General features: G+C 36.4%; 1 long non-coding RNA gene across 2 annotated transcripts; it reads right to left on the bottom strand.

Moving 5' to 3' along the window:
• Positions 1-3,093: 3,093 nt before the first annotated feature.
• Positions 3,094-5,910, bottom strand: LOC113333894. 2 transcript variants are annotated; one of them, XR_003352408.1, is made up of 9 exons: positions 5,678-5,910; positions 5,421-5,571; positions 5,205-5,314; positions 4,891-5,121; positions 4,062-4,272; positions 3,895-3,931; positions 3,709-3,771; positions 3,508-3,558; positions 3,094-3,412 (listed from the first exon to the last, which is right to left on the bottom strand). It is a non-coding gene; the product is annotated as an uncharacterized LOC113333894 (long non-coding RNA). The 2 variants fall into 2 exon arrangements; XR_003352407.1 differs by lacking the exon at positions 3,709-3,771.
• Between the last annotated feature and the right edge of the window lie 2,597 nt (positions 5,911-8,507).

Genomic DNA, 8,507 nt, shown 5'->3' with positions numbered 1-8,507 from the left:
TTGATCAATACGAAACATCCCCAGTTAACATCAAATGATTGCCTCAGACTAATCATGTAAGATGTTCAAGGTATTTTCACATGATCATCTTGACTTATCATTTAGTTTCCAACAAATGAATTGTTTACAACTAAAGATTTCAAGTAGATGATGAAGCACTCTAAGATTTAAACTCATATTTCGAGAATTATATAAACGAGATAAATTCGACTCGAAATTTGAAATGTATATAGCATAAAGTTTATATAGTTGTACGACTTAGTCTCATTAGTAGATAAAATTGAATAGACTTTTGAGTAATAAATAAGTTTTAGTCTCCACATATCTTTTGTCGTCGAAGTTCCTCCAAGTTCTTCAGTAGATCTTCTTCTTCAATTGGTGAACGTCGTGAAGTCTAATGCTCAACTTTTTTTTGACAATAAAAGGGAAGATTGAATTAAAACTTAGATGTCACCAAAACAGTGACTAAGAGGCAATAAAACATTAAAGAGGCCTAACTGTTGTTATTGCCGACAACGGCTTCCCAATTACAAATGAGAGTACTTAGAGAAAAACCATCAAAAAGTTTAGTAGAGGAAGCCCATTTAAACAAAGTACATTTTACAGAGATGATTAATTGATCCCAATTCCTGCTTCTACCCCCATATAACCTGTCATTTCTCTCCTTCCAGATTTTCCACCAAATAGCAAAAAGTAACATTCCACAAAGCTTTTCATCATGACGTTGCTCTTCTTGTTAGGCCATTCCCAAAGAGTAGCCCTTACAGAATCATCAAAATCCCAATCAATTCTGAAACTGGTGAAAAAATAATTCCACAATCTAGCCGTCTCCTTGCAATGTAAAAATTAATGCACATTTGTCTCTTGCTCCACATTACAGAATAAACAGTTGCTATGATTCGTTTTACCAGCTTTTTGTAAGAAATCAAGAGTGGGTGCACCATTGAAACACAAAGTCCAAACCAAAAATGACACTTTTAAAGGGACTTTAGTGTTCCACAATTGCCTATGAGGGAAAATAAGAAGTCCATCAACATCCAAAGAAGTATAACAATTAGCAACAGAAAACTCACCTCTTGCATCAACCCAAATTCTCTCGTCATCTAAATATGAATCACCCACAATGTTAGAAAAATCTCCAAGTAAATGGATCAATCTGACAACATCGCCAAGTTCTTGTTCTTTTAAATTTCTTGAAAATCCGAAACCCCAAGCAGACTCAAGAGAAATAACATCCTTAATAGTCGCATCCTTCTTACTTGAGAGTTTGAAAAGGCTTTTAAAAGAGACTTGAAAAGGGTTATCCCAATCTACTTGTCCTTCCAAAACAAGACCTTATTACCACCACTCTGAACTTGAAATTTTGAGTTTTGTAAAATATGGTCTTTTGCCTTTAAAATCCCAGACCACAAGCTATGACCAATAGGCTTTGAAGAAGAGTTTGGAAGAAAAGCATTAGGATTACCTTCAAACTTATGTTGATTATTTGCCTCCAAAGAGCTTTTCTTTCCGTACCATACCTCCAAATCCACTTGCAATGAAGAGATTTGTTGACAAGTCTTAGCTTTTTTGTCAATTCCGCCTCTCTTCTTTGGCAAAGCAGCCTTTGTCCAGGATACCCAACTCTTCTAACCATTTTTTGATTATTGAGATAGCAACGCTTGCGAGTTCGGCCGAGCAGTTTTCTAATAGTAAGAGGTAAAAAAATATCATTGGAGTTGAGCCTAAACCATTGTTAAAAAAATAAAATAACAATAATTTTTTTTTATTAAATTAACAAACGGGCACCTAGCTCAGCTAGTCATCCCCGTTTCTCAAAGTTTCATGCGCTCCAGGAGGTCCCAGGTTCGTTATCCAATAATATATTTACAAAGTATATACGTTTTATTTATGCCAAACAACATCGCCCTTAGAGCAACTGCAGTGGTGCGAGTATAACCAAAGACCAAAGAGGGAAAAAAAGACCAAATTTTGGGTTTAGTCTGGTGTGTGACGCTACGGTGGAAAGACTAAATTTGGTCAGACGTACATTATACGTTCGCCTGGTGTGGGGCGTGGGACGGGAACTATACGTTCGCCCGGGTAAGAAAGATTCAAAAAAAATAAAAATAAAAAAGAAATAGAAAAAATGGGGCGGAGGTATTAAGCCCGCCCCATGCAATTTGAGTTTGTAAAGAATGGGGCCGGGGTATAATGCCCGCCCCATACAAAATTAAAAAAATAAAATAAAAATGGGGCGTAGACTTTGCGTACGCCCCATCTGGAGCGTAGACTATACCAACGCCTGATGTGGGGCGTGGACTATACGTCCGCCTGGTGTGGGACGTGTACTATACGTCCGCCTGGTGGTGGGGCGTGAACTATACCAACGCTCGACTATATTTGGGTTTAGTCTTGGTCCCAGACCAAATATACTCTGAGTTTTAGTCGTTGATCAAAATTTGATCGATAGTACGTTCCACTACGTCTGTTCAAAAGACCAAATATTTGGGTTTACTCTCCCACTATGGACGCTCTTATGGGACTAAACTGAACTAAAAATTCCAGTAGTTCGTACTGTACTATGTAACACTTTGTTCTTCGAGTAGGTTTAAAAAACCAAAATGCCGTCTCTCTTCAAGTCTTTTTAACTTCCACGGTGATGAAAATACATTCATCATCAGATCAAACCCAAATAGTCAATTCTTCAACACTCTTGTTCACCAAATTGAAACATCCAGTTTGGTAGAGGTATCCCCCGACATTTAGAACCCAGAGATGATAACAGGGTTACAGGGATCTTGCGAAAGATGCAGCTGAACGTGAAGCATGGACTAAAGAGGGCACTCTCCAGTATGCTGGGTTACGGGACATGTTGATACTGTAAAAACGAAGCTACTAGCTTATCCGAGGAACTAATGTCAAGGAAGGCAGAGGCTGGTGGAATTACACTGCAAATTCAGGCAACCTGTTTTCCTGCTGAATAAGAGAGTGTATTCAGGAGTTAAAACGGATGTGCGCCTGGTCTGGATCATGTGATATTGCAATTTTGTTGTTGACTTGATGCATGTAATGCAATGACAGAGTATTGAATTCCTGAATCTTCTGAAATGTGAAACACAGAGTTCATAGCTGCAAGGAACAATGTGAGTATTCTTTGTTTATGGCTCAAAATTTACATCACGTCTAAAAGGCATTTTAACTTTTAGAAACGTGATATTTGTACAATAACGTTAGAAACTTGATTTCCAACATAATGAAAAACACTTATTTAAAAGACTTCAAAACACACTTGTAGTAGGGATTGCAGCTACACCATTGCTTTTAATGTCCCGTCGTATCACTAATTAGAGATTGCAGCTCTTTCTGAAAAGTCTAAACTTTTTTTGCTTCTAGGGCCATGACTAGTCCCCATGGGTTTGTAGTTCTGCATCTGCAAAAACAAAAAATGGTTATTGACAAAAATAAACAGACATTGTATCTATTTAATGGAGGGAATAAGAAATTTTGACAAGATCAAATGTTTACCACATCAGTTGGCCGAGATCGTAGAGGGAAGGTGAAGGTCCATGAGGTTAGCTGCAACGAATATGGAGAGTATTTTAAATATGATATATCTATAAAACTAATTACAGTCTGTGACAATATTTCAAAAACAACTGGCATTATTATGAAAAACTCATGCTATTATTATTACTCCTTGTGAAAGACTTCATCCTAAGGACATACATATATTATTGGTTCATCAATATCACTTTTTGTAACACCTTTTCGTCGTTTGGCATCATTAAGCTACATCAAAGGAAGAAAGGAAAGAAGGTAAACAAAGAGCATTGTTAGCTAGCTAAGTTTAAACGAATAAATCCATGGTATTCGTCAAATGAAAAATGCATGTAAATGAGATGAAAAAAATACCTTGTAAACTCGGGTAACCAGTAGATAAACCTTAAATCTGAAATAAGTTGGATACAAAAGAAAATGGAAGAAATACTTAGCGTCTGGGGATGGCACATATACATTAAAATGAAGAAGAAGAAGCCATGTCAAATCTATGCATAACCCAAAAGATATTCTGATCTAACCTGATGTTTTGTTGCCTGTGTCACTTCATTGAAGAGTATATTATAAAGTGGAGGCAGATGCTCAGGAGGGAAATTATTCACATGCTTGATGACTAAGATTCCTCCATCCTTCGCTTGCTCATTCAAAAGAATTCTCAAGTCACCTTCAATGTCCTTTTCTTTACATGCTTGAATCAAAAAATCCTTGAGCTCCTTGATGAGTTTTGGTATCCTAGTATCAGGGAAGGAAAAAACACAAGAGCTCAGTATCCAATCCATGTACAGATGACCCTCCAACAAAGAGGTTGAAAGTCTCCAACAGCAGAAGAAAATGAGATACAAAAAGATCAATCCTAGATGCGATTCAAAAACTGCAAAATCCTGCAATTGAAATGTTCACAATCTCATAAATAATCTCTTATTATCTCTTAGTACTACGAATCCCCTGAAAACAAATCCATAAATTAGTTCGTAGGAAACCAACCCCCAAACCAAAACCATTTCAAATGTAAGTTTTGCCATTGATAACAATCCCAAAGTTTTGGCAATCAACCGCAATAAACTCAAACTGGAAATCAGATGATTACTTAACATTTGGCAATGCATATACAAAAATCAACCAACAATTTCAGCTTAAACTCATAATAATCTGACAATTTTTTTTTTTTGAAACTAAAGAAAGCCTACTTAACAGGTCCAAAATAAAAGAAACCAGAAAGAGCCAACTGTATAGGCCCAGAAATCAACAATCCAGAACAAAAACTAACTTAACAGAACCTGAAATACTCAGTTTCTGGCATCTCAACCCTGACAAGAAAGTTTGGTTTTCCAATAAAAACTTGCCTCTCACCTGCATTTAGTCTAGCAGCTCTTTTTGCTACTGTGTCCGCTGAGAAATTTACCTCTCTATAACAGTGATGAAATTGAATTGAGGAGATTTTCTTGGCTGCTCTTAACCATCTCATTCTGATGAACCAAGGGACCTGATTTCTGGTAAAATCTGATATCACAGTTTTAGAATCTGAGCTGATAATGATATTCTGTTCACCCCATTCAACAGCCAGCTCAGCTACACTAACTACTGCATTAATAATCTAATAATTAAAACGTTTCAATAGCACAGTAAAAAAAAGAAGATTATGCTCTAAAGCTCGAAGAGAGAACCTCATTAGAGTATCAACTGATTTCGCATCAACTGAAACATCATTCCATATATCTTGGGCAATAAGTCAAAAGCCGATTTCCCCTAATGTTACTCCAATGTTTTCCACTCCCTGAATGAAATAGTTCAGATTATAAAAAATATAGACAAGGAAAGAAATATAAACAGTAAATAGAATTTGTTCTAATAGATATCAAATTCATTAGTATTAGACTTACCTTAAACCACATTAGATACAATTTTGAATCAACATATGGGAAGGCTTTCAAGACTACCGCTGTCTGGCCAATGACCATTCTTAAACATCTGTTTCATCATCCCAGAGACTTCATTCATGTACATTGCAAATGTATGCCGATTTCCCCCTATCTGAATGAAATAGTTAAGATTATAAAAAAAATATAAAAGAAAGAGATACAAACAGTAAATAGAATGTACTCTAATGGATGATCAATAATAGTAGTACTAGACTTACCAACCAATACAACATTAGATCCGAAGTTGAATGTACCAAAGGTTTTGGATAAGAAATTGGATAAGAAACAGTCAAAAGAAGGATTCCCATCACTGATAAATTTCCGAGTCCCAAAAACCAAATGACGAATGACCAAAAACACTCCTCTTCTTCTTCTTGTGCAGAATCAGTCCACTAACCAGCAACATCGCTACTGCCATCTTAAACCCACTCAAGTCACAAACAGCAGTAGATTCTTCTTCCATTTAATCTGCTCTCAACATTGGTTTAGATCTGTTTTTAATCTAACAGTTTTTTTTGGCAAATGAAGCTCATCCGACTTCAGATTTGGCGACTTTTAGCTTTGTAAAGATAATAATCAATTTAGAAAAATTACAGATGAAATGGAGTTCTGGATCTTGATATGTGTTGTAGTCGCTTAGAGCAACTGCAATGGTGCGATCAAAACCAAAGACCAAAGATAAAAAAAACGACCAAATTTGAATTTAGTCCGTGGTGCTACCCTACGGTAGCCGAATATATTTGGTCGAGCATGGATATAATGTTCGTTTGCTGTGGAGCGTGGATATAAAGTTCGTTTGGAATAGGCGTACATATAACCAACGCCTGTCGTCGGGCGTGGATTAAACGAACGCTAAATGTGGGGCGAACATATAACTTACGTCCATTTAATAGGCGGTAATATAAATTACGCAACGCCTGACTTCAGGCGAACATATTATGTTATCCCATAATCACACACGTACAATAGACCACAGAAATAATTTTATAGGGGAGAAAAACAACAAACTAGATCAGAGAAACAAAAAAAACCACAGCAATGGCTTGCAAAACAGTTTTAAGGTCTGTTGTATTAAAAGAGAGATAAATGAATTCATTTCATCTCATTCCAACTAATATTTCCTTTTTTTCTACTTTCACCAACTTCGGAGGTTGTAAAGTTAGGGTTATGGTTCGTGATTTTCATACACGAATTCCTTTATATTGTTCTTCTAATAATCCTGAAACTCCTTCTTGTTCCTCACAAGATGATATAGACCCACCTCAAGAAGCTGTTCTTAAAGCTATCTCAGGTTAGCTCCCATTGGAATTTTTGTTTCTTACAAGTTTTTTAGTTTTGATTTTTTTTTCTTTCACTTTTTAAGTTGTAGGGTTGGTTCATTTTGTAGTAATTCAATCAAAATAATAGTAGAAATTTTATAAAAATTGGAAATTGGGTTTATTATTGCTATCTAAAATTACCAACGGTATAAAGATTTTTCAAAACAATTTTCTCTAACGTTCAAAAAATGGTTCCAAAATGGTTCGTAGACGAAGGTATAAAGTTAGCCCGGTATGGGGCGTGAGCTTTATGCACGCCTGAATGGGACGGCCTTAAAACGTACGCCTGAATGGGGCGTACGTAATTCGTTCGTCTCAACGGGACACACTTATAATGACCGCCTGATGACAGGCGAACATTTTACTCACGCCTGATCGAGCGTACATTTTAGTTACGCCTGGTTGAAGCGTACATTAATTATACACACGCCTCATCACGGGGCGTGGATTATACAGCCGCTTCATGTGAAACGCGGGTTATATGTTCGTCTGTCTACAAATGTAGGTTATATCTTCGCTCGACCAAATTTGGTTTTGGTCCGTATTCCAGATCAAATATAATCTAATATTTGGATTTAATATGGATTTTAATCTTTAGTCTGTTCGACTGTGTCACGTTTCTGAAGGAAAAAATTGGGTTTAGTCGTCCATTATGAATGCTCTTAGCAGCAAAAGGGACTGCATAAGAAGACTAACCTAAGGATGGTCTATAGATTTAGGATGGGGTTTGCTTCGTTAGTACTGTATTTGGCTAAGAAGCACGTATACACACACCTCGAAAGGCACGTCCTCTTTTCTTTTACTTTTTCTTTTGAAACCTGTTTCGAGGGGCTCCAAGAAAATAGTCAAATAGTTTTTCAAACTCCAATTAAATTGTCCTAACTGGGAGCGGGATAGCGGGTGACCTGATTTATAACAAGTGGTACTAACGGTAGAATAGGGATAAATATTCTCATGAACTAATAATTTAGAGCAAGTCTTATGGTGGAATCCATCCATCTTCCACGCCACCTCAGTATTTGGAATTAATTCTGGATGGAAGTGCAAGTGTAGTGGTGGAATAGAAGGAACGCTAATAAGAATAGCGCTAGAGAAACGCTATTATGATTAGCGCTTGACCACGTCAACGGTCAAAACGATATTCTCAGTAGCGTTAAGCGCTGTTCTCAATAGAGCCCAACCCTATTCTTATTAGCGTTCAAGAATTCATTTATCCAGCCAACACTCGACCATTCTTCTTCTCTTCTAGTTCTTCTCCTCAATAGAAGAAAAAAAAAACGAAAAAAACCCTAATATCCCCCCCTTTTTTTATTTCTCAAACCATGATTCAAATCCGTGAAATTGTTTCAAAGGGTTTGTTCGTTGCGACATAAGGAAGCTAAGCATACTTCAATTTCTCAATTTGATTGAGAATCCAAAGAGGGGTTAGTTGGATTGTAATTTTAGTTTATTTAATGGTTTGATAAAAAGTTAGGGTTTAGATGATATGATTGTTGATTGTATGCATAATACTCTATTGTTTGATGAATGATAATCAATTTGAACCTAACTATGACGAATTTGACATGTAATTTAGGGTTTAGATGATGAACATTGTGTATTGTGTGAAATTGCCATGAGATAATGAAATTACCATGAATTAACATGTCTTAGTTTACATTATGTAAACAATTTGAGTGCAGTGTGTAACTATATTGCTTTATTTGATGATTTTGGATATGGATGTGTA

Source organism: Papaver somniferum, unplaced genomic scaffold, assembly GCF_003573695.1.
Source record: "Papaver somniferum cultivar HN1 unplaced genomic scaffold, ASM357369v1 unplaced-scaffold_135, whole genome shotgun sequence".
NCBI lineage: Eukaryota > Viridiplantae > Streptophyta > Magnoliopsida > Ranunculales > Papaveraceae > Papaver > Papaver somniferum.
Note: the sequence above shows the minus strand (reverse complement) of the source record. Positions and strands in the feature narration are given on the sequence as shown.